At 37.9% G+C, this 26,482-nt stretch overlaps 1 protein-coding gene across 6 annotated transcripts in view; it reads left to right on the top strand.

The window, feature by feature from the left end:
• The window catches only part of ARMCX1 (armadillo repeat containing X-linked 1), a 106,666-nt gene that overhangs the window by 46,289 nt on the left and 33,895 nt on the right, over nucleotides 1-26,482 (top strand). For 3 of the 6 annotated variants that reach the window (XM_044235019.1, XM_044235026.1, XM_044235017.1), the window contains exons 1-4: nucleotides 24,786-24,884; nucleotides 25,395-25,467; nucleotides 25,922-25,993; nucleotides 26,210-26,319. The gene's annotated coding sequence lies outside the window, so the exon portion shown is untranslated. Of the gene's footprint in view, nucleotides 1-24,785; nucleotides 24,885-25,394; nucleotides 25,468-25,921; nucleotides 25,994-26,209; nucleotides 26,320-26,482 lie in introns of those variants that run through there. The other 3 variants (XM_044235018.1, XM_044235020.1, XM_044235021.1) reach the window with 3 other exon arrangements.

Raw genomic sequence — 26,482 nt, 5'->3', positions numbered from 1 at the left:
TCTGTGGGACACAGCAAAGGCAGTCCTAAGAGGAAAATGTATAGTGATACAAACCTTTCTCAAGAAACAAGAAAGGTCTCGAGTACACAATCTAACCCTGCACCTAAAGGAGCTGGGGAAAGAACAACAAAGAAAGCCTAAACCCAGCAGAAGAGAAATAATAAAGAGCAGAGCAGAAATCAATGATATAGAAACAAACAAACAAAATAGAACAGATCAATGAAACTAGGAGCCTGTTCTTTGAAAGAATTAATAAGATTGATAAACCCCTGGCCAGACTTATCAAAAAGAAAAGAGAAAGGACCCAAATAAATAAAATCATGAATGAAAGAGGAGAGATCACAACCAACACCAAAGAAATACAAAAAATTATAAGAACATTTTATGAGCAAATATATGCCAGCAAATTTGACAACCTGAAAGAAATGGATGCATTCCTAGAGACATATACACTACCACAACTGAACCAGGAATAAACAGAAAACCTGAACAGACGAATAACCAGTAAGGAGATTGAAGCAGTCATCAAAAATCTCCCAACAAACAAGAGCCCAGGGCCAAATGTCTTCCCAGGGTAATTCTACCAAGGATTTAAAGAAGAATTAATTCCTATTCTCCTGAATCTGTTCCAAAAAATAGAAATGGAAGGAAAACTTCCAAACTCATTTTATGAGGCCAGCATTACCTTGATCCGCAAACCAGACAACAACCCCACCATAAAGAATTATAGACCAATATTCTTTTTTTTTTTTATTTTTTTTTAAATTTTTTTTTCTCAATTTATTTATTTTCAGAAAAACAGTATTCATTATTTTTTCACCACACCCAGTGCTCCATGCAAGATGTGCCCTCTATAATACCCACCACCTGGTACCCCAACCTCCCACCCCCCCGCCACTTCAAATCCCCCAGATTGTTTTTCAGAGTCCATAGTCTCTCATGGTTCACCTCCCCTTCCAATTTACCCAAAAGCACATACCCTCCCCAATGTCCATAACCCTACCCCCCTTCTCCCAACCCCCCTCCCCCCAGCAACCCACAGTTTGTTTTGTGAGATTAAGAGTCACTTATGGTTTGTCTCCCTCCCTATCCCATCTTGTTTCATGGATTCTTCTCCTACCCACTTAAGCCCCCATGTTGCATCACCACTCCCTCATATCAGGGAGATCATATGATAGTTGTCTTTCTCCGCTTGACTTATTTCGCTAAGCATGATACGCTCTAGTTCCATCCATGTTGTCGCAAATGGCAAGATTTCGTTTCTTTTGATGGCTGCATAGTATTCCATTGTGTATATATACCACCTCTTCTTGATCCATTCATCTGTTGATGGACATCTAGGTTCTTTCCATAGTTTGGCTATTGTGGACATTGCTGCTATAAACATTCGGGTGCACGTGCCCCTTTGGATCACTACGTTTGTATCTTTAGGGTAAATTCCCAGTAGTGCAATTGCTGGGTCATAGGGCAGTTCTATTTTCAACATTTTGAGGAACCTCCATGCTGTTTTCCAGAGTGGTTGCACCAGCTTGCATTCCCACCAACAGTGTAGGAGGGTTCCCCTTTCTCCGCATCCTCGCCAGCATCTGTCATTTCCTGACTTGTTGATTTTAGCCATTCTGACTGGTGTGAGGTGATATCTCATTGTGGTTTTGATTTGTATTTCCCTGATGCCGAGTGATATGGAGCACTTTTTCATGTGTCTGTTGGCCATCTGGATGTCTTCTTGGCAGAAACGTCTGTTCATGTCCTCTGCCCATTTCTTGATTGGATTATTTGTTCTTTGGGTGTTGAGTTTGTTAAGTTCTTTATAGATTTTGGACACTAGTCCTTTATCTGATATGTCGTTTGCAAATATCTTCTCCCATTCTGTCAGTTGTCTTTTGATTTTGTTAACTATTTCCTTTGCTGTGCAAAAGCTTTTGATTTTGATGAAATCCCAAAAGTTCATTTTTGCCCTTGCTTCCCTTGCCTTTGGCGATATTCCTAGGAAGATGTTGCTGCAGCTGAGGTCGAAGAGGTTGCTGCCTGTGTTCTCCTCAAGGATTTTGATGGATTCCTTTCTCACATTGAGGTCCTTAATCCATTTTGAATCTATTTTTGTGTGTGGTGTAAGGAAATGGTCCAATTTCATTTTTCTGCACGTGGCTGTCCAATTTTCCCAACACCATTTATTGAAGAGGCTGTCTTTTTTCCATTGGACATTCTTTCCTGCTTTGTTGAAGATTAGTTGACCATAGAGTTGAGGGTCTATTTCTGGGCTCTCTATTCTGTTCCATTGGTCTATGTGTCTGTTTTTGTGCCAGTACCATGCTGTCTTGATGATGACAGCTTTGTAATAAAGCTTGAAGTCCGGAATTGTGATGCCACCAACTTTGGCTTTGTTTTTCAATATCCCTTTGGCTATTCGAGGTCTTTTCTGGTTCCATATAAATTTTAAAATTATTTGTTCCATTTCTTTGAAAAAGATGGATGGTACTTTGATAGGAATTGCATTAAATGTGTAGATTGCTTTAGGTAGCATAGACATTTTCACAATATTTATTCTTCCAATCCAGGAGCATGGAACATTTTTCCATTTCTTTGTGTCTTCCTCAATTTCTTTCATGAGTACTTTATAGTTTTCTGAGTATAGATTCTTAGCCTCTTTGGTTAGGTTTATTCCTAGGTATCTTATGGTTTGGGGTGCAATTGTAAATGGGATTGACTCCTCAATTTCTCTTTCTTCTGTCTTGTTGTTGGTGTAGAGAAATGCAACTGATTTCTGTGCATTGATCTTATATCCTGACCCTTTACTGAATTCCTGTATAAGTTCTAGCAGTTTTGGAGTGGAGTCTTTTGGGTTTTCCACATAGAGTATCATATCATCTGCGAAGAGTGATAATTTGACTTCTTCTTTGCCGATTTGGATGCCTTTAATTTCCTTTTGTTGTCTGATTGCTGAGGCTAGGACTTCTAGTACTATGTTGAATAGCAGTGGTGATAATGGACATCCCTGCCGTGTTCCTGACGTTAGTGGAAAAACTTTCAGTTTTTCTCCATTGAGAACGATATTTGCAGTGGGTTTTTCATAGATGGCTTTGATGATATTGAGGTATGTGCCCTCTATCCCTACACTTTGAAGGGTTTTGATCAGGAAGGGATGCTGTACTTTGTCAAATGCTTTTTCAGCATCTATTGAGAGTATCATATGGTTCTTGTTCTTTCTTTTATTGATGTGTTGTATCACATTGACTGATTTGCGGATATTGAACCAACCTTGCAGCCCTGGGATAAATCCCACTTGGTCGTGGTGAATAATCCTTTTAATGTACTGTTGAATCCTATTGGCTAGTATTTTGGTGAGAATTTTTGCATCTGTGTTCATCAAGGATATTGGTCTATAGCTCTCTTTTTTGATGGGATCCTTGTCTGGTTTTGGGATCAAGGTGATGCTGGCCTCATAAAATGAGTTTGGGAGTTTTCCTTCCATTTCTATTTTTTGGAACAGTTTCAGGAGAACAGGAATTAGTTCTTCTTTAAATGTTTGGTAGAATTCCCCCGGGAAGCCGTCTGGCCCTGGGCTTTTGTTTGTTTCGAGATTTTTAATGACTGTTTCAATCTCCTTACTGGTTATGGGTCTGTTCAGGCTTTCTATTTCTTCCTGGTTCAATTTTTGTAGTTTATATGTTTCTAGGAATGCATCCATTTCTTCCAGATTGTCAAATTTGTTGGCGTAGAGTTGCTCATAGTATGTTCTTATAATAGTTTGTATTTCTTTGGTGTTAGACCAATATTCTTGATGAACATAGATGCAAAAATTCTCACCAAAATACTAGCCAATAGGATCCACCAGTACATTAAAATGATTATTCACCATGACCAAGCGGGATTTATTCCAGAGCTGCAAGTTTACAAATCAGTCAATGCAATACAATACCTTAATAAAAGAAAGAACAAGAACCATATGATACTCTCAATAGATGCTGAAAAAGCATTTGACAAAGTACAACATCCCTTCCTGATCAAAACTCTTCAAAGTGTAGGGATAGAGGGTACATACCTTAACATCATCAAAGCCAGCTATGAAAAACCCACAGCAAATATCATTCCCAATGGAGAAAAACTAAGAGCTTTTCCACTAAGGTTAGGAACACGGCAGGGATGACCATTATCACCACTGCTATTCAACATAGCACTAGAAGTCCTAGCCTCAGCAGTCAGACAACAAAAAGAAATTAAAGGCATCCAAATCAGCAAAGAAGAAGTCAAACATAACTCTTTGCAGATGATATGATACTATATGTGGAAAACCCAAAAGACTCCACTCCAAAACTGCTAGAACTTGTACAGGAATTCAGTAAAATGTCAGGATATAAAATAAATGCATAGAAATCAGTTGCATTTCTATACACCAACAACAAGACAGAAGAAAGAGAAATTAAGGAGTCAATCCCATTTACAATTGCACCCAAAACAATAAGATACCTAGGAATAAACCTAACCAAAGAGGCTAAGAATCTATACTCAGAAAACTATAAAGTACTCATGAAAGAAATTGAGGAAGACACAAAGAAATGGAAAAATGTTCCATGCACCTGGATTGGAAGAACAAATATTGTGAAAATATCTATACTTACCTGAAGCAATCTATACGTTTAATGCAATCCCTATCAAAATACAATCCATTTTTTCAAAGAAATGGAAAAAATAATCCTAAAATTTATATGGAACCAGAAAAGACCTCAAATAGCCAGAGGAATGTTGAAAAAGAAAGCCAGAGTTGGTGGCATCACAATCCCGGACTTCAAGCTCTATTACAAAGCTGTCATCATCCAGACAGCATGGTACTGGCACAAAAACAGACACATAGATCAATGGAACAGAATAGAGAGCCCAGAAATAGACCCTCAACTCTATGGTCAACTAATCTTTGACAGAACAAGAAAGAATGTCCAATGGAAAAAAAGACAGCCTCTTCAATAAATGGTGTTGGGAAAATTGGACAGCCACATGCAGAAAAATGAAATTGGACCATTTCCTTACACCACACACAAAAATAGACTCAAAATGGATAAAGGACCTCAATGTGAGAAAGGAATCCATCAAAATCCTTGAGGAGAACACAGGCAGCAACCTCTTCGACCTCAGCCGCAGCAACATCTTCCTAGAAACATCGCCAAAGGCAAGGGAAGCAAGGGCAAAAATGAACTATTGGGATTTCATCAAGATCAAAAGCTTTTGCACAGCAAAGGAAACAGTTAACAAAACCAAAAGAAAACTGACAGAATGGGAGAAGATATTTGCAAACGACATATCAGATAAAGGGCTAGTGTCCAAAATCTATAAAGAACTTAGCAAACTCAACACCCAAAGAACAAATAATCCAATCAAGAAATGGGCAGAAGACATGAACAGACATTTCTGCAAAGAAGACATCCAGATGGCCAACAGACACGTGAAAAAGTGCTCCACATCACTCGGCATCAGGGAAATACAAATCAAAACCACAATGAGAATCACCTCACACCAGTCAGAATGGCTAAAATTAACAAGTCAGGAAATAACAGATGCTGGCGAGGATGTGGAGAAAGGGGAACCCTCCTACACTGTTGGTGGGAATGCAAGCTGGTGCAGCCACTCTGGAAAACAGCATGGAGGTTCCTAGAAAGTTGAAAAATAGAGCTACCCTATTACCCAGCAATCGCACTACTGGGTATTTACCCAAAAGATACAAATGAAAGATACAAATCTTTCAAAAGATATGAAGGGGCACATGCACCTGAATGTTTATAGCAGCAATGTCCACAATAGCCAAAGTATGGAAAGAACCTAGATGTCCATCAACAGATGAATGGATAAAGAAGAGTTGTATATCTATACAATGGAATACTATGCAGCCATCAAAAGAAATGAAATCTTGTCATTTGCGATGATGTGGATGGAACTAGAGGGTATTATGCTGAGCGAAATAAGTCAGAGAAAGACAGTTATATGATCTCCCTGATGTGAGGAATTTGAGAGGCAAAGTGGGGGGTTTAGGGGGTAAGTAAGGAAAAAATGAAATAAGATGGGAGCAGGAGGGAGACAAACCATAAGAGGCTCTTAATCTCACAAAACAAACTGATGGTTGCTGGGTGGAGGGAGGTAGGGAGAGGGTGGTTGGGTTATGGACACTGGGGAAGGTATGCTATGGTGAGTGCTGTGAAGTGTGTAAACCTGGTGATTCACAGACCTGTACCCCTGGGGCTAATGATACATTATATGTTAATAAAAATTTTTTAAAAAAGAGAGCTTTTGAGGGGCACTTGGGTGGCTCAGTTGGTTAAACATCTGCCTTGGGCTCAGGTCATGGGATTGAGCCCCACATGGAGCCCCGAATTGGCTCCCTGCTCCACGGGGAGTCTGCTTCTCCCTTTCCCTCTGCCTGCTGCTCCCCTGGCTTGTGCTCTCTCTCTCTCTCTGTCAAATTAATAAATACAATCTTTAAAAAAAGAGAGAGCGCCTTTGGAAATGTAACAGAGAGATAAGTGCACAAACCATACATGTACACCTTGATAAACTTTTATAAAATGGACATATCTATGTGGCCAAACCCAGATCAGGAAAGAGAACATTAACAGCATCCCAGAAGCCCCACTGGTGTCCCCCTCCAGTCACAAAACTCTCTTCCCCTACCAAGAGTAACCATTGTTCAGACTTCTAGAAACAAACTAGTTTTGCTTGTTTTTGAATTTTATCTCTGCAGAGGACCATAGGGAAAGGGAGGGAACACTGAATGGAAAGAAACCAGAGAGGGAGACACACCATGAGAGACTCTGGTTTTGGGGGGTGGGGGGGAAACTGAGGGTTGCTGGAGGGGTGGGGGTGGGTTGATGGGGTAACCAGGTGATGGGCATTTGGGAGGGCACGTGATCTGATGAGCACTGGGAGTTATACACAACTGATTATTGAACACTGCATCTGAAGATATTGATATACTTTGTGTTGGCTAATTGAACTTAATAAAAAATGAAATTAATTCAGGCAAAAAGTAAATAAATAGATGGAATCATCCATTATGTGCTATTTTGTGTCTGCCTTCTTTCATTCAATATTACATTTGTGAGATTCATACATGTGGGTGCATATACAGTTGCAGTTTATTCATATTATTGTTGCATAATATTTCATTGTAAAAATATAATGGGAGATTTTTAACAGATCCCTACCTGTGTTGGTAAATTTACAATAAAGACAAAAAGCAGTAAGACTATATATGTATTTACTTTTTAAGAGCATATATTTAAATAACACAATTAATAATCTTAGCACAATCAATAAATGTAGACTCCTGCACTCTAAAATTGCAGAATACACTTTCTTTTTAGGTAAAAATGGAACATCTACAAAATCTGACTCTATGAAGGGCATAAAGCAAGTCTTGACAAATGGTGAAGATTGAAATAACACAGAATATGTTCTCCAACTGTTGTGAATTAAAGGTAGAAACTAGTAAAAATTAAATTGGGAATTGCTATGTGTTTTGAAATGAAGAAGTACATTTTTAAATAACCTATAAGTCAAAGAAGAAATAAACATGGAGATTGGAAAATATTTTGAACTAAGTGTTAATGAAATGGTAACATTAGAATTTGTATGGTGCAAAATCCCAGCAGGCCTTTTCTTGGATGAGACGCTGACAAGCTGATTTTAAAATTTATATAGAGGGGCGCCTGGGTGGCTCAGTTGGTTAAGCATCTGATTTCGGCTCAGGTCATGAACTTGGGGTCCTGAGATGGACTCCTCCCAGCCCCTGTGGAGCACCCTGCTCAGTGAGCAGTCTGCCTCTCCCTCTCCCTCTGCTCCTCCCCCCACTCGCTCCTGTGCTCTCTCTAATAAATAAATACATAAAATCTTTACAAGAATTTCTATGGAAAACAAAGAACCTAGAACAGCCAAAAAAAACTTTGGAAGAGAACAAAATTGGGGGGCTCACACTACCTGAAGTTGAGACTATATAGAATATAGTTGTCAAAAGAGTATGGTTTTGGGTAGAAAGGGTAGAGAGTGGAACAGAATAAAGAGCCCCAAAAGATACCCACAAAAATGGGCAATTGATTTTCAGCGAAGGTGCAAAGGTAATTCGGTGGAAAAAGAATAGTCGTTTCAACAAAGAATGTTGGCACAATTGGACATTCACATGGAAAAAAATAAATCCCATTCCTTACACAAAAATCAACCCAAAATGTATCATCTACCTAAATGTATGGGGTCAAACTCTAAAATGTCTAGAAAATATAATAGAAAATCTCTGTAATCTGTGTCAAGCAATTTTTTTTTATCTTTTAAGTACTTTTTATTAAAGTATAATAAATGCAGAGAACTGTGAAATTCTTAAGCATGCAGCTCAATTAATTTTCTCAATGTTCAAATACTCATATAATAAGTAGAGCAAGACATAGGAGAATAACAGGATCCCAGAAGTTCTCCTGTGCCCTTCTTAATCTCATCCTGTGTCTCCTTCCCAAAGACAATCACTGCCTAACACCAAAGATTAATTCTTCTCTCCTGATAAAGGAAGACTTTATACACAAATTTTATGTGAGTAGAATTATATGATGTGTATTATTTTGGGTCTAGCTTTGACCTACTCATAAGTCTGAGATTTATTCATGTTACTACATATAGGTGCAATTTATTTTCATTGCTGTAGAGCAATGAAATAAACTACCATTTATTTATCCATTCTACTGTTGATGGACAGTTGGGTTGCTATCAGGCTGAGGTTTTCATGGATAATTCTTGTGCATTCATGTCATTTAGTACACAGACATACCCCTTGTTGGATCATAAAGTATATGTAATTTCAAATTCAGCAGATACTGCTGAAATGTTTCCAATATGGTTGTGGTGATATTTTCTTCAATTTAACCAGTAACAGTTCTGGCTGCTTCACATGCTTACCTACACTTAGAATTTTGTGTCTTTTTCTTTGAAATCATGGTATTATGATCTCATTGTGGTTTTCTAAAACTACCGAAGTATAATTGACATACAATGTAATAGTAGTTAAGGGTGTACAATATATTCATTCGACAATTCTGTATATTACTCAATGCTTACCATGGTAAGTGTAGTCACCCTACAATGCTATTGCAATATTATTGACTATTTTATATGCTGTACTTTTCACTCCCATGTCTTCTTTAGTTTATAGATGGAAATTTATACCTCCTAATACCCCTCATCTATTTCTCCCAGTCCATGCCTCCCCCACTTTCCCTCTGGCAACAGCAGTTATTCTCTGTATTTAAGAGTCTTTTGTTTGTTTGCTTGCTCTGCTTTTTAGATTCCACATATTAGTGAACTCATATGGTATTTGTATTTCTCTGTCTGATTTAATTCACTTAACATATACCTTCTAGGTCCATCCATGTCCCAAATGGCAAGATTTCATGCTTTTTTAATGGCTGAGTAATATCCTAGTGTGTGTGTGTTTGTGTGTGTGTGTGTGTGTATCACAATTTCTTTATTCATTCATCTATTAGTGGACATATAGGTTGCTTCCATATCTTGGCTATGTAAATAATGCTGCAATAAACATAAGGTTGCATGTATCTTTTCAAATTACTGTTTTCATTTTCTTTGGGTAAATAGTCAGTAGTGGAATTACTGGATCATATGGTATTTTTATTTTTAATCTTTTGAGGTTCCTCCATCATTTTCCATAATCATTGCACCAACTTACATTCTTACCAACAGTGCCAACCTTTTTTCTATCTACATGCTTGCCAACAAGGATGTCTTTGTTATTTTTTGTCTTTGATTCTAACTATTCTGACTGGTGTGAAGAGTTATCTCCTTGTGGGTTTGATTTGCATTTCCATGGTGATTAGTAACGTTGAACATCTTTGTGTGTCTGTTGGCCATCTGTATATCTTCTTTGGAAAATGTCTATTCAGGTTGTTCATTTTAAAATTGTGATTTTTTTTAGTGTTGAGTTGTGTAAGTTCTTTTTTTGTAAAGTAGGCTCCATGTGCAATGTGGGGCTTGAACTCATGACCTTAATATTGAGAGTCGCATGCTCTACCAATTGAGCCAGACAGCCACCCTGAATTGTATAAGTTCTATATGTATTTTTGGATATTAACCCTGATATATCATTTGCAAATATCTTTTCCCCCTCAGTATGTTGCCTTTTTGTTTTGTTGATGGTTTCCTTTGTCATGCAAAAGCTTTTTATTTTAGAGTAGTCCCAATAGTTTAATTTCACTTTTGTTTCCCTTGCCTCAGGAGATATATCTATAAATATGTTGCTAAGGGTGATATCCAAGAGATGACTACTTATGTTTTCTTTTAGGAATGTTATGGTTTTAGATCTTACATTTAGGCCTTTATTCCATTTTGAGGCGAGTGTATGGTCTAAGAAGGTGGTCCACTTTCATTCTTTGGCATGTAGCCTTCCAAACACCATTTATTTAAGCAAAAATTTTTGATAGGACACAAGAAGTATAAACCATAGCCAATAAATAGGTAAATTAGATTTATTAAAATTAAAACTACTGCTGTTTATAAGATGCTGTTAAGAAAATGAAAAACCAAACATCAGGTTGGGGAAAAAATATTTGTAAATCAGCATAGCTAATATAATTCTGGACTTGTATCCAGAATATACAAGAACACTTTCACAGTTCAATAATAAGATAATATATAACTCTATTGAAAAATCTGGGCAAAAGATTAGAATAGCTACACCTATTAAAGTGGTTTTTTTAAAATGACAAAACCAAGATTGAAGTAACTGGAACTTTCATATAATTCTGGTGGGAATGTAAAGTAGTGCAGCCACTTTAGGAAATAATTTTTAATAGCGTTCAACATATCCTTACCATATCACCCAACACTCCCACTCCTAAGTATTTACTGAAGAAGTGAAAACAAAACTTCACGTGAAGACTTGTATGAAAATATTTCTTGCAGCTTCATTGGTAAATGGCTTAAACTGGAAACAACCCAAATGTTCAGAAACTGGAATGGATAAAGAAATCATGCTACATACGTACAGTGGAATACTGTTCAGCAACAGAAATAATTGCGTTGGGGCACCTGGGTGGCTCAGTGGGTTAAAGCCTCTGGTTTCGGCTTAGGTCATGATCCCCAGGACCCGGGGATGGAGCAGCACATAAGGTTCTCAGCTCAGCAGGGAGCCTGCCTCCCCCCACCCTCTGTCTACTTGTGATTTCTGTCTGCCAAATAAATAAATAAATAAATAAACCGTTAAAAAAAAAAAGAAAGAATCAGGTCATTAATACAAGTAAGAACATGGACAAGCTCAAAAGCCCTATGTTAATTGAAACTCAGACACTTTAATCTGATTCCATTTATTTGGCATTCTGAAAAAAGCAAAACTAGAGGTACAGAAATCAGATAAGTGATTTCCAGAGGCTGAGGTTGGGGATACTTGATTATAAAGGTACAAAGGAGCTTTTTGAGGATGAGGATAATATCCCATATCTTGATTGTGGTGGTAGTTACATGAATGCATACATTTGTCAAAACTCACAAAAATTTACATGTAAAGAAGTGAATTTTACTGTGTGTAAATTTTACTGCAATAAACCTGGCCAAAACAAACAAACAGAAAACAAACCTGTGAAATTAAGAAAAGTTGGAAATAAACCATCAAAGCATCTACTTCAAGAAGCTAAGGAAAAAACCCATAAACAAATTAAGCTGGGTTAAGCTGGTGATGACATAATACCTCTTTTGTAAAATTACACTTTTCTGCTCATGACCAGCATCTGATGATTTAAACATCTATAGATGATCCTTGCCTGAATCAATGATTTCATTGGGGATCACAAAGTGATAATTTTTGAATTCTTTCTTCTCTGCTTACTAGCTAACTTTCTTCCAATCTGTAAACAAGTGTTTTCGCTCATTAACTGGCCTATTTTGTTACTTGAAATACGGTTCCTGACAGAGAGGTAGGCAAATATTCAGTTCTTTTCCTTTAATGAAACGGATTGCTCCCAAGGCTTCTCTGCCTTGGTTTTGCTCAGTCTTAGTTCTGTTCGGTCTAATAGTTTTAGAAAATAAAAGAAATTCTATTCCAGTTCAAACTGTTGCTCTGACTGTCATTTAAAAAAAGAATAAGTTTGATTGTGTAGTGCTAAATTTATAAATTAATGTGAAGAAAAACATAGTACAGAAAAGTCTGTATAAGAATACTTTGGTGTTTAACCTACATATTTACATATAGATCCAAATATATATGGGAATTAAATATATGGTCAAAGTTGTACTTCAAATCAGTGGAAGATGACAGATACCATATGACTTCATTTACATGTGGAATCTAAAATACAAAACAAAAGAATAAACAAACGGGCAAAGCAGAAACAGATGCATAAATACAGAGAACAAACTGATGTGTTGCCAGATGGGGGTGGGGAGATGGGCAAAGTGGGTGAAGGACATAGAATATACAGGCTTCCAGCTATGGAATGAATAAGTTACAGGGGTGAATGGTACAGCATAAGGAATATAGTCACTGATATTGTAATAATGTTGTATGGCAACAGATGGTAGCAACACCTGTGCTGAGCATAGCATAATATACAGACTTCTTGAATCACTATGTTTTACATCTGAAACTAATGTAACATTGTGTGTAGACTACATGTTAATAAAAATATCAGTGGGAGAAGGGAAAACTCTTCAGCACATGCATTTGGGAAGCTGGGTATCTATTTGGAAAAAAGTGACACCAGAGACTATCTCATGTCACTTATTAAATTCTAAATTGATTTTTTAAAATTTATATTCATATCATAACAATATATGAGAGTATTTTTCATAAGCTTTAGTTGGGGAAGAAAGAAATCCTTAAATGAAAAGATGCATTTGATTACCTTAAAGTTGAGAAATTTCAGTCTATGGAAAGACAGGATAATATCAAAACAAGCCACAGACTGGAAGAAAATATTTGCAACGTACAAAACAGAGAAGCAAGTGCTATCCACACTAAATGCAGCTCTTCGGCAAAAATAATAAGATAAAGATAATACAACAGGAAAATATGAAAAAGATATGAACAGGCAATTTTTGAAGCTACAAATGTCCAATAAACATGTGAGTGGATGTGTGATTTCACCACTTAATAGAAAAATATAATCTACAACATTGGTATACCACTTCTCAGTTTTCTGATTGGCAAAAATTTTCAAAGAAAATTTTTGTAACATTGTTATTGTTAAAAATTAAAGAAAAGCTAAATGTCTATCAGTAAAGGAATGGCTAGATAAACCATACTATAGCCACACTATGGAATACAATGTAAGAGTTAAGAAGATCCACATTTGGGACACCTGGGTGGCTCAGTTGGTTAAGCATCTGCCTTCGGCTCAGGTTATGATCCCAGAGTCCTGGGATTGAGTCCCACATCGGGCTCCTTGCTCAGCAGGGAGCCTGCTTCTCGCTCTGCCTGTTCTGCCTGCAGCTCTCTGTGCTCCTGCCCTAGGAGGAGAAATAAATAAATAAATAAATAATCTTAAAAAAAACAAAAAAAAGAAGATCCACATTTATTGACATGGAAAGAGCTCCAAGATATGTTGATGAGTGAAAACTAACAAGTTGTGAAATGTATGTACAATATGATGCCCCCAACAACATTTCCATAGGTACATATATGTGTATGAAATTCACAGAAAAAGGTGTGGTATGTAATATCCAAACTAATAAAACGACTCTTTCTGGGGAGGAAATTGGGGTTTATTGAAATATAATTTACATGCAGTATATCACACATACCTTAAATGTTCAGTTTGAAGAGTTTTAACAATTTCATACAACCATGCAAACACCACACAAAATAAGCCATAGAACATTTCCATCATTCCAGAAAGGTCTCTTATACGTCTTTCCAGTTAATTCTTCTCTATTCCCCAGACAACCACTTGCCGATTTTTATCACCATGGATTGTTTTTGCTCTTATGTTTCATTTAAATAGAATCCTGTAATACTCATTTGTGTCTGACTTCTTTCACTCAACATACTGCTTTTGAGATTTATTCATGTTGTTGCATGTATCAGTATTTTATTAGTTGTTGCTGAGTAGTATTTTATTGTACATATGTGTAACAATTTGTTTATCCTTTCTCCTATTGTTTTCCTGTTTTGGATGATTATGAATTAAGCTGATACAAATATTCGTGTGCAAGTCTTTGTGTTGACATATATATATATAAGTTTTCATTTTTTTTCTTGATGAACTACTCAGAAATAAACTGGGTATTTCTCTAGGTCATATGGTAAGTGAATGTTAGACTTCATGAAAGGCTGTGAAAAAGTTCTCCAAAGTGGTTGTACCGTTTTACATCCTTAATGGCAATGCGTTAAATTTCTGGTTTCTCCATTCTTACCAACTTGGTGTTGTTAGTCTTTGGTTTTAGCCATTCTAGTGAGTGTGTGGTGATTTCAGTGTGGTTTCAGTGTACATTTCTCTGATTACTAAAGGTGGTGAGGACTGGATATCTTTCTTTGTGAAATGTACATTCAAGTTTGTGTCTCATTTTACATTGGATTTTCTTTTGATTGTTGATTTGTATGTCATTATATATAAGCAGGATACAAGTCCTTTGTCAGGTATAAGTTCTGCATATATATTTTTTCTAAGTCTATGGCATGTCTATTCATTTTGTTAATAATGTTTATAGATGAACAGAAAAATTAAATTTTAATAACATCTGATTTTCTCTTTTGTGACTAATGTTTTTATATCCTGTCCAAGACATCTTTGCCTATCCCAACGTCATGAAGATATTTCCCTATGTTTGATTCTAGACTAGAAACCTTATGGCTTTGGCCATGTCTCCTGACACTGCCAAATGTCCCATGGTGGATAAAATTGTCCTAATTTAAGAAACACTGATCTAAAAACTGATATGTGCTGGATTTCCTATCATTAAAAAAAATAAACAAAAATAAATTAAAAAAATAAGAAAACTCTGAGAGGCTTATATAAAAATGTCAACAATGATGGCCTCAAGGGTGACTTTTATTCTTTCCCTCTGTGTATCTGTATGTTCTCATTTTCCACAATGAATACATTTATTTTCCAAAAAAATAATAAAGCTAATTTTATGTAACAAAAAATAGAAATGCTGATCCAAAACTGATATATGCTAGACTTCCTATTACTATAACATTGAAAATTATAAATAAAATAAATAAATAATTGAAAATAAGATTTTAAAAGTATGTCTAATAAAATTATCTGGAAAAGAAAAAATTTTCATGGCTGATGGAAAGGGTGGAATAAAAATCAAATGTGATAGCCTCCAGACCACTATAGGTGAAATAAACTGGTTCAACATAAAGCAGGGTGGGAAGAGCAACAAAAGCATGGTAAATAGAGAATGTAAAAACAGGTGACAGAAATAAATCCAAATATATCATAATCAATTAAAGTCACTTTTTAAAAAGCAAAAGAGACTCTCAGATAGTGTTGAACCTGAAAGTAAAAATCCACTCTATATTGTATTAAATAAAAAGACAAATGAGGAAAAAACAAATAAAAAGAAAGCAAGTTGTAACATAATCTCAGGTAGAGTAAAACTTTAGGAAGCAAGGACTAAAAGGATCAAAGAGGGATATTTAATATTAACAAGCATGGTTATATTACCTAGAAAACAGCAGTTACAATCTTTTGTGTAATTAGCCATATAGGTTCAAAATACTTAATGCAAAATATAATTTAAATAGCAGGAAAAGTTGTTACATCTACAGCCATAATGAAAAGCTTACCATACCTCTTTCAGTAATCCACAGATTAGCAAGTATAGAGGGGATTTGGATTACACAATCAATAAGCTTTAACTAATCTCCTGAATATAAACAACTTTGCCCATAACAGAAAATAACATTCTTTTCAAGGGCACATGATTCACAAAACTTGTTCATGTGTTAGAACATGCTCATTCAACAGTTAAAATCCACCAATTTCATTAAAAAGAAACAGAAATAATAATCTCATAATTATTGGCCATAATTTATTTATTCAGCAAATATTTATTGAGTGCCTATTGTGTTCCAGGCCCTGTTTTAGCTACTGAAAATGTGGTGTTGAATAAAAGACGATGTTCCTGTTCCCAGAGAGTTTATATCTTAAAGAAAGGAATCAAATAATACCTAAACATATAAGCAAGTGATAAATCCTTTACTGGAAATCCAACTGGATGATGTTATAGAGGCGGGGTGGGGGGATATTTTAAATTGCGTGTTTAGGGAAAGCCTAGAAGAGGAGGTGACATGATATGATCAATAAAATTGGACATTAATACAAAAATTTCTCACCCAACCCAAAATGAAAAACAACTTCTCTAAATGACTCTTGGGTTCAAGAGGAAATAAAAATCAACACTTCTTATTATGTGGGGAAGAATGAAAATGAGAACATCATTTGTAATACCTGTGAGATGTGGTTAGAGCAATATCAAGAAGGTAATTTATAGACTCAAATACATATTTGAAAACAAGAAAGATTTAGGATAAATGAACTAAGTGCTCAACTCAAGAGTATGGAAAAGGGACAATAAACTGAATCCAAAGGAAATAGAAGGAAAAAAAATAAAAATTGAAAACATGATAAGAAACAAAACAAAAAGCACAGTACAGATTGATAAAACCTGACCTTGTTCTTACAGAAACAAATTTGGCAAATCTGATTAAGAAAAGAAAAGAAGGGGTGCCTGGGTTGCTCAATCAGTTAAGCTTCTGCCTTCCACTCATGTCATGATCCCAGAGTCCTGGGATCCAGCCCAGCATGGATGCCCCCACATGGAGCTCCCTGCTAGGCAGGAAGCCTGCTTCTACCTCTCCCACTCCCCCTGCTTGTGCTCCCTCCCTTGCTGTCTCTCTCTGTCAAATAAATGAATAAAATTTTTAAAAAAAGAAAAGAAAAGAAACATTAGGAACCATAGTTGCAAATATAGAAGACGTTTGGAAAAAAAAATACAAGAAAATGTCATGTCTTTGTACCACTAAATTTAAAATTTCAGGCAAAATGGATATTTTAAGAAATATTATAAAATATAAATATAATATATAAATATAAATATATTATCAATGTTTCAAGAAGTAAAAAAAAAGAAAATTTGAATAGATCAAAAACCAATGAAGATGTCTACAAATAATTAAAGACCTACTACTTTAAAAACAAACAAAAAGGAAAAACGTACAATTATCATTCTCAGACTGTTTTCTATTTTTTTTTTCTCAGACTGTTTTCTAGCAAAGTTCTCTCAACCTTCAAGGAGCAGAAAATTTTCTGGTTATATAAACAATTTCCAGAACATAGACAACTTTCTAATTCGTTTTACAAGGTTAGTATAAACTTAGCAGCAAAAACTAGAAAGGATGATGCACAAAAAAGGAAACTATAAAATAAACTCATCAGCAAACATGTACAAAAAATAGGAAATTAAATATTAGCAAATTGAAATCCAGCAGTGTATAAAAAATAGTCACTACCATGTGAGATTTATCCCAAGAATTCAAGTGCACTTTATTATTTGAACAGTTTTATTATAATCCACTGTAGTAAATCATTTAAAAATTATGTAAAATAATATTAAATAGTAGTGTGATATTAAAATATTAAAGTATGATTATCCCAGTAAGTACCATAAGATCATTTGTTGAATTAAGCACCCATTCCTTTTTTAAAAAATATTTTATTTATTATTTGACAGAGAAAGACACAGCGAGAGAGGGAACACAAGCAGGGGGAGTGGGAGAGGTAGATGCAGGCTTCCCCCTGAGCAGAGAGCCAGATGTGGGGCTTCATCTCAGGACTGAAATACCTGAAAAAATGCAAAACAAAAGGAGTAAAAACCCAGCAGGGGTGGAGTGGGAGTCATCATCAACAACCAAAGAAACGGGCACATCTTAATTACGCAAACTTCAAAAAGTCACAGGCAAGTAAAGAAACAGAAGATCCCAGAGCTGAGAACAGTGGGGCTAGGCAGTCAGATCCTTAACCTTGCCCTTGCCCCTCAGGAGCCATATAAGATATGGCATGTGAAAAGCCAAGAAACTAAAAGAGAAAAAACATACCCCAAAGTACAGAAGGAAATTTCCAATAAGTACTTTAAGCTATAGAACAACTTAATAAAAATATAGACTTAAAAAGAAACCCCAGGGGCGCCTGGGTGGCTCAGTGGGTTAAAGCCTCTGCCTTTGGCTCTCTGCTCAGCAGGGAGCCTGCTTCCCTCCCTCTCTCTCTGCCTGCCTCTCTGCCTACTTGTGATCTCTGTCTGTCAAATAAATAAATAAAAATCTTAAAAAAAAAAAGCACCCCAAAGCTCAAAGATGAGATGATAAGACAGCAGAATTAGATAAAAAGGAAGATTGCAAACTAAGGAACTAATTAGGCGCAAAGAACATTGTCATAGAAGTAATAAATTATAAATAGCTGAACTGGAAAAACATGGCTAGAAATTGAATTACAGACAGAAGAAGAGCTTGAGATGATTACATTGACTAGAGATAAGAAAGACAAAAAAAATTAAAGGAAATGAGATATAGTATATGTACACAGATATTAAGGATATATCCCTTTTTATTATTTATTTATTTATTTATTTATTTATTTGAGAGAGAAAGAGAGAGAGTGAGAATGAGTGGGAGGGGCAGAGGGAGAGAATCTCAAGCATACTCCATGCTGCGTGCAGAACCAGAATCAGAGCTCCATCCTAGGACTCTTGAGATCATGACCGCAGCCGAAAATCAAGAGTCAGATGCTTAACTGATTGAGCCATCCAGGCACCCCAAGAATATATTCTTTTTTTGTTGTTAAAGATTTAAAAAAAAATTTATTTGACAGGGATAGAGAGAGAGAGAGAGAGAGAGCACAAGCAGGGCAAGTGGCAGGCAGAGGAAGAGGGAAAAGCAGACTCCATGCCGAGCAGGGAACCTCATGGTGGTTGAGGGACTCAATCTGAGGACTCTGGGATCCTGACCTAAGCTGAAGGCAGACGCTTAACCAACAGAGCCACCCAGGCACTCCCCCCAAGAGTATATTCTTAAAGAATGAAATGCTCAGATCTAAACATACACTTTCCAGGGAGTTTGACTGTTCTTTGAAAATTTTATGCTTATTTCATGGTGTTGGAATCTGAGTGATAGTTTACCTTTCTTCTTTGTACTTTACTGCATTGAATCACTTAGTTATAATTAGCATGCAAGATTTTTTATATTTTTTATTTTTCAAAGATTTTATTTATTAGGGAGTGTGTGTGTGTGTGTGTGCGCACGCGTGTGTGCGCACGCATGCACAAGCGTGCGCATGCATGCACATGCATGAAGCAGCAAGCAGAGGAAGAGGGAGAAACAGGCTCCTTACTGAGCAAGGAGCCCGATTCAGGACTGATCCCAGGACTCTGGTATCACGACCTGAGCTGAAGGCAGACGCTTAACCAACTGAGCCACCCAGGCGTCCAGCATGCATGATTTTTATAAAAAGCTAAAACTGTTTTCCTAAAAACAAAAAAGAATATCATGTTCAGAAAGCCACCATTCACAATGTTAACCAAAACTTAAATATTTGGGAATACAGCAAATAAGAAATAATAAAAATCCTCATGAAGGAAACTGTATAATTGTACTGAAGGGCACAAAAGATATAAATAAATTTAAAAAATATTGGGGTACCTGAGTGGCTCAGTCCATTAAGTGTCTGACTCTTGATTTCAGGTCAGGTCATGAACTCAGGGTCTTGAGATTTAGCCCTGTGTTGGGCTCCTTGCTGAATGTGGAGCCTACTTGAGAGTCTCTCTCTCCCAGTCCCCTCTGCACATCTCTCACACATACTCTCTAAAAAAAAAAATTAAAAAAAAATACATGACTCTGGATGAAAATAATAATTTATTATTATGATTTTAATTATTCCCTAAGTTAATCTATGAACTCAATACAATTGTAATAGAAGCCCAACAGGATTTTTTAAAAATGAAACTTGGGGGGGTGCCTGGGTATCTCAGTGGGTTAAAGCCTCTGCCTTCGGCTCAGGTCATGATCTCAGGGTCCTGGGATAGAGCTCTCTGCTCAGCAGGGAGCCTGCTTCCTCCCTTTCTCTCTGCCTGTGTCTGCTTACTTGTGATCTCTGTCTTTCAAATAAATAACTAAAATCTTAAAAAAAATGAAACTTGAAACTTTATTTGAAATGCCCAAACATATCCAAAAACAGTTTGAAAAAGCGGAGCAATGAAAGATTTTTCCTCCCAGACACCTAAACTTGCTGCAAAGCTATACTGATTCCAAGTGTGCTATTGAGGCAGTTATATACACATATATACATACATACATATACATATATACACACACATACGGACACACATGTATATGTACACACACACATATATATCAGCAGAACAGAAAAGTCAATCCATGAAACATGTCTGAGTATAAATAAGAATTCAGCATAAGTAGTTTCTTTTATTTTTTTAAAGATTTATTTATTTGAGAGAAATATAGCGATTGGGGGGAGGGGCACAGGGAGACTCCTCAAGCAGACTGCCCCACCTCCCACCCCTCTGAGCAGAGTGTGGGGCCCAAAGTTGGGCTTGTGCCCAGGATCCTGAGATCATGACCTAAGCCAAAATCAAGAGTCAGGTGCTCAACTGACTGAGCCCTCTAGGCACCCCTAGCATAAGTCATTTTAAATTAGTTGAGGAATAATGGACTGTTACATGAATTGTATTGGAATTTGGCCATATATTTGAATATATATATATATATATATACCCACATATATATCATATCTATACATATGTGTTTATATTCAAATATACATAGCTTATATAACCCAGAAGCTATACAGGAAAAAGTTGATATATTTGACTACATCAAAATATAAAAATTCTGATATCAAAAAATACCATAAAATTAAAATGTCATGACAGGTTGGGAGAATTATATGTGCAACTTATATAAGAGAAAAATAGCTATTGTATAGGTGTATGCACAAGGAACTACAAATAGTGAGAAAAATATTGCTGAATGAAAAAAACACTCAAAGGATATAAACAACTAATGCTATGAAGAAATGCAAATGACCTATAAGCATATGCAACAATGCTAAAGATTATAGATATTTAGGAAAATGTTAATTAAAAGGACAACCTCATACATTTCTTTTGTCTCTTAAATTGACACTAATTATTAATTTACAGTGTGCATGAGAGCATGGGGATGGAGTGCTTGTCATGTGCTTGACAGGAGTGTAAATTGCCCGGTGTCTTTGGACGGCAGTTTGGTGGTATACCCATTAAATATATAACAACTCTTTTCCTTTCTTGGGCAGTACTGAATGTATAAAATCTCATACCCTTAAATGTAAGTAAATTTTATTTATATCAGAAGAGCCTAAAGAAATCCTTCCATCTGTGGATATCAGATTTCTCACTGTAGCCTTGATTTTGTTAGACCCAGACCCAGAATAATTTTATGTTCATCAATGGGGTGTTGGGAAATGAAATTAGATAACCAATAGCATAACTAAGCTATGGAATAGTACATAGCAGTTAAAAATAATAAAACATATTTAAATGTACTGGTATGTGGGTGTGTCTGGGTGGCACAGGCAGTTAAGTGACCGACTCTTGGTTTTGGCTCAGGCCCTGATCTCAGGATTGTGAGATTGAGCCCTGTGCTGGGCTCTGCGCTCAAGGTATAGTTTGTTATACCTAAGGTATAGTCTGCTATATCCTGCTATATTCTCGCTTCCTCTTCCTTTGCACCTCCACCTCATGCATACTCATCATGCTCTCTCTCTCTCTCAAGTAAATAAATAAATAAATAAAATATTTTAAAAATAAAAGTATTGGTATGTAGAGCTCTCTGAGATAATTTTAAATGGAAAAAATGAGTTGCAAAACAGTATGTTAAATATAATCCCATATATATTTAGTAACATATGCATGTATATATAATGTATAGAAAATAATTAAACATAACAAATTTATAGCAATGGGAAGGTAACTGTACTTTGGTTGAAGATAGTGGAGTTAAAGTGGTACTAGTGTTTTTCTGGGTTTGACTCTTATACTAGAAATATATTCTTCTGAAATTTGCATGTAATTACAGAAAATAAACAGCAAATAACAGAATACCCTAAGTATATTTCCATCAGGATACACAGAACTAAATCTTTCTTTTTATCAACCATATTGTATATTTAACATAATGTATTTAACCTTTCCCTTTATGTTTCTTCAGTTTTTCTTAAACCTTTATGGGTACTGCAATAGATATCCTTTATGAAATGCGCACATATCTTTGAGAAACTGTGCAGACATATACACTGGTTAAATCCTTAGTAATAGCATTGTTGGGTCAAAGCATTTGTGTGATATTATATTTATCATTTAATAGATTTTTGCCAACCCCAAAAAGGTTGCGGATGAGTAAACTGCCTCCAACAGAGTGTGGGAGTGCCCATTTCTTCACAAACCAATCAACAGTATTATCAAAATTCTATCCATCTATATTTTTAAGGGTTTAATTATCTATGAGAGGGAGAGAGAGAGAGAGAGAAAGGAGGGTCAGCAGGAGAGGGAGAGAATCTCAAGCAAATACCCTGACATCATGACCTGAGCCTGAACCAAGAGTCAGATGCTCAAACAGCTGAGCCACCCAGGCATCCCTCACATTTCTGTATTCTGATAAATGCCTAGCTGAAACAAGATAAGATATAATTGTTTGGATTTGCCTTTCTTTGAAGTTAGCATCTTTTCATGTTTATCAGTCATTTGTGTTTCATTTCTGTGAACAAATCCATTGAGGTCTTTGGCACATTTTTCTACTGGGTTATCATTTTACTAGTGATTTGTAAGTTTTTAGATTATTACAGATAAGCCACTTGTCAGCCTATGTTTATGGGTTTTGTATTTTACTTGCCTAAGGTTTTAAAAGTTTAGGTAACCGATTTCTGAATTTCTCCCTTCTATGGAGAATTTAAGTTGGTTACAGGCGACTGAGCTCAGAAAAGTCATTAGCAAGGTCCTTTGGCACTCTGGGCTCCCTGGCTCCCTTCCTAGTGGGGCCTCCCCCACACAGGGGCCCCTCACAGGGAGAGCTTCCTGCTGGGGTGTCAGATTTCAGCATTCAAAGAAAGAGGCTGCCTAAAGGGTCTATATTTAGAGTATGATTCCCTAGCAGGGACAGCTGAATGTCTGGGGACTAACTTCTGCATACTTTGTCCCTGAGTTCTGGGATTATTCTGAGGGGCTTGTAGGGGTGGTGCCATGAACTTGTATCAGAAGGCAGCGAGTGAAAAGGCCTCTCTCAGCCAGTGGTGACTGCTTGGCATCCTGTCAACTATGCTTTTCGTGAGGGAAAAATGGCACAGATTTCAGGGGTGTCGAAGTGATTCACAGTCACCCACAGAATCTCAGCACTGTCTCCACTGGAAGACGCTGAGCACTAGTGGCTGTTAGGGTGACAGACATACAGTACCTGAACAACAGATTCCGGAGCTATCTCACCAGTGTCATGATTAAATGAAAATTTCACCTGCTAAGCCTCATTTCCATCAGTGGGAGAGCAGTTGGTCCTGTCCAGCGTGTGATGAGACCGATTTGATCCCACGCTTGTGTAACATCCAAATAAAGTCCCTTGAATGGAAAGCAGGTTAATCTGGGAAGTCATCAGTTTTTAGGCACTGGGTTCATCAGAAGTTGGGTCTTCACTCAATCATCCAAGAGTCATCTGTGAGGAAGCTCTCAGACATCTGACAAAAGATCATAGTAAGTTCAGCCAGAACTTCAAAAGGTTGTAAATTTCTTGTGGGGAATTGCCAGTTTTAGAAAACGGAATGTCTTTCCGCAGATCAATTAATAGATCACATTGAAAACGTGCTGGTTTTGTTTAGGAAAATTTTGTACATAAAATGTCAATAATTACTAGTATGTGTTGAAAACTGAAATCGTTTATAGCAATTAATGAGGCACAAAATAATGTGAAGAAATAAGTCTTTTGTTATTTTTACGACCTAATTTTTAAAAATTATTATTTTATTATTTTTTTAAGATTTTATTTATTTATTTGACAGAGAGAGATCACAAGTAGGCAGAGAGGCAGGCAGAGAGGGAGGGAAGCAGGCTCCCTGCTGAGCAGAGAGCCCGACGCAGGACTCGATTCCAGGACCCTGAGATCATAACCTGAGCCGAAGGCAGCGGCTTAACCCACTGAGCCACCCAGGTGCCCACGACCTAATTTTTAAATGTCGAATGAAAATAACTTGCCTGCATTTCCCAATTACAAAAACAATGAATGCGATTTTAAAAGCGGGGTGGGGGGGCGGGAAGAACATTTTAAAAAAAGAAAGTTAAGCATCTACTTGCACTCTCTGCTTCCTTTCCCAACACCCCTTCCCTAGCCCATTTTGGTGCAGCGACGTACCCGATGGGGAGTGTTAGTCTTACAGTCTAAGAGAGAAAGAGGATTCCTCTAAGCAGAGAAAAGGCCAGAACCAAGGCCTGGGGAGGGTGATATGCCGACCCTCTCCAGTAATCATAGAAGGGCAAAACCCAAGCGCAAGAGGTGAGACCACTCACTAGTCGCGCCTCAGATTGGAGAGGAACAGAGCTGAGTGACTAGGCGCTCTGGGGCTCAGCTCGCAGACTGGTGGAGGGGGAGTTGGGAAGAACGGAGGTGGGGGACAGGGTCCGGTAGAGCTCCCCACAGGCCGAAGGGGTGGGGATGGGTGGGCAGAGAGCTCGCTGGTGACGCGGGGCCCTCACGTGACCTGGAGCTGCAGAGCGACGCAGCCTTCGGTGCAGTCGTCACTCGCGTCTGGGTACCGGTTCCCTGCTGTCCTGCGCCTGGCGGGCTGGCATTGGGCCCGAGGAAAGCGGAGCAGGTAAGGGCTCCCGGGCCTGCGCGCCGAGGGCAGGGCAGCAGTGGTCGGCCTACCCCGGTAGCCAGTTCGGTGATGGGGGACAAAGCGGGTTTAAGTTCCAGGAACCTTCTCTGTGATTGTCCCTAGTCCCCTCCCCCTGCCTCAGTCCGTGCCGGGGAACCTTGGGCTCTGACCGGGCGGATGGCTGGGGAGTGGGGGGCGGGGAAGTGTCTCTAGAGGGAAATGCACAGATTGAGATGTCCCATCCTCTCTGACTCTAATCGCTGACCGCACACGTCCGCCCAGCTTCCTGCTCATTTCAGTGGAAGACACATGCCACCGTGGCATTTAGAGAGAAAATGGTGGGCCTTGGTGACTGGACTGTGGAGTTGGTGGGGGTGGCGTCTGGGAATGCCGGGAGGGACGTTTGATAACCGGGATTCTGAATCCCGAAAGGTGGGTATTGGGATCTGTGTCCTGCGTGCTGGTCCAAGCACTCAGTGCCTTTACTTTCTCCTATCTGATGGACAGTAGTTCCGTGTGGCACTGTTTGTGGCGAGGCAAGGGAAGAAGGAGAGAAGAAAACTGCACGGGATCTGTGGAGGTTAGTGTGAGCACGGCCCCGCCTCTGAACATTTGAAGTTCTTTAGGAATTCTCTAGCACAGGAACTTAGGCGCCGCTGTCTGGTTGGGACATGGGCTGGGGCTAACTAGGGGGGACTTTCCCTAAATCACGTTTACTTGCTAAGCTTAGGGTTTTTAACTTAAATTGTATGTTGAAGACCAGTAAAGACAACAAACTTTTACATGGATGCTTTCATTTGCACTTCAGATACTATTAAGAAAATACAAACTGTTGTATTAAAGAACATTACTTGTTCTTTGACATAGCCTGTGCCAGGAGGGATAGCGATTTTGCAGAAGAAAAAGCCTTCTCACCCCTTGTTTCTTCTGCTGGAGACTCCTAGAGATGGGTTTAAGGGGAAGTAGATGGCAGTAGGCTCTGTTTGATTCGAGAGTAGGGGATGGGGGGCTCCATCTCTCTCTCCATTTTCCAGATTCCCCTGCCTGTCTGAGCACCTTGGTGAAGGAACTGATGGATTTTTGGGAGAAACCTTAGAATCCTACAGGTGGTTTTAAAATAATTTGCTCCATCCCTTCCCTTTTATTTCTCCTGCCCCCCTTTTACATGCTGCCCCTTTCAGTATTGGGAAAGCCCCAAGTCCTGCTTGCCAGAGAATGTGTCTCTAGATCTAGTAAGGCAGGTGCCGGAACCCCTGTTTTAGATGCTGGGGTGTCACAAGCACTCAACAGTTACCCTCCCCCTTTTCTCTGTTTGTTCCTAGGTCTTCTCCCATGGACCTACAGTAAGGCTGGAAGCCAGGGAAAGGGGGAGACTGGCATGGAACCATGAAGGTTTGTGTGAAGGTGGGCAGCACCTGGGGATAACAAGAAGGTGAGCACAGAAGGTGGCTGAGACTTGAGAGGGTCTCAGTATGGTACTTCTGCCTCTTCTACACTCTGTCCCATGTCCACAGTGTTGCTACATCCCTGCTGATTTCAGGGCAGGAGCCAGGAGGCATATTGGGGTAGGGGTGGGCTGGAGTGTGACTGAGAGA

The sequence above is a fragment of the Neovison vison genome, chromosome X, assembly GCF_020171115.1.
Source record: "Neovison vison isolate M4711 chromosome X, ASM_NN_V1, whole genome shotgun sequence".
In the NCBI taxonomy this organism is placed as follows: domain Eukaryota; kingdom Metazoa; phylum Chordata; class Mammalia; order Carnivora; family Mustelidae; genus Neogale; species Neogale vison.
This window is presented reverse-complemented; position numbering and strand designations above follow the sequence as displayed.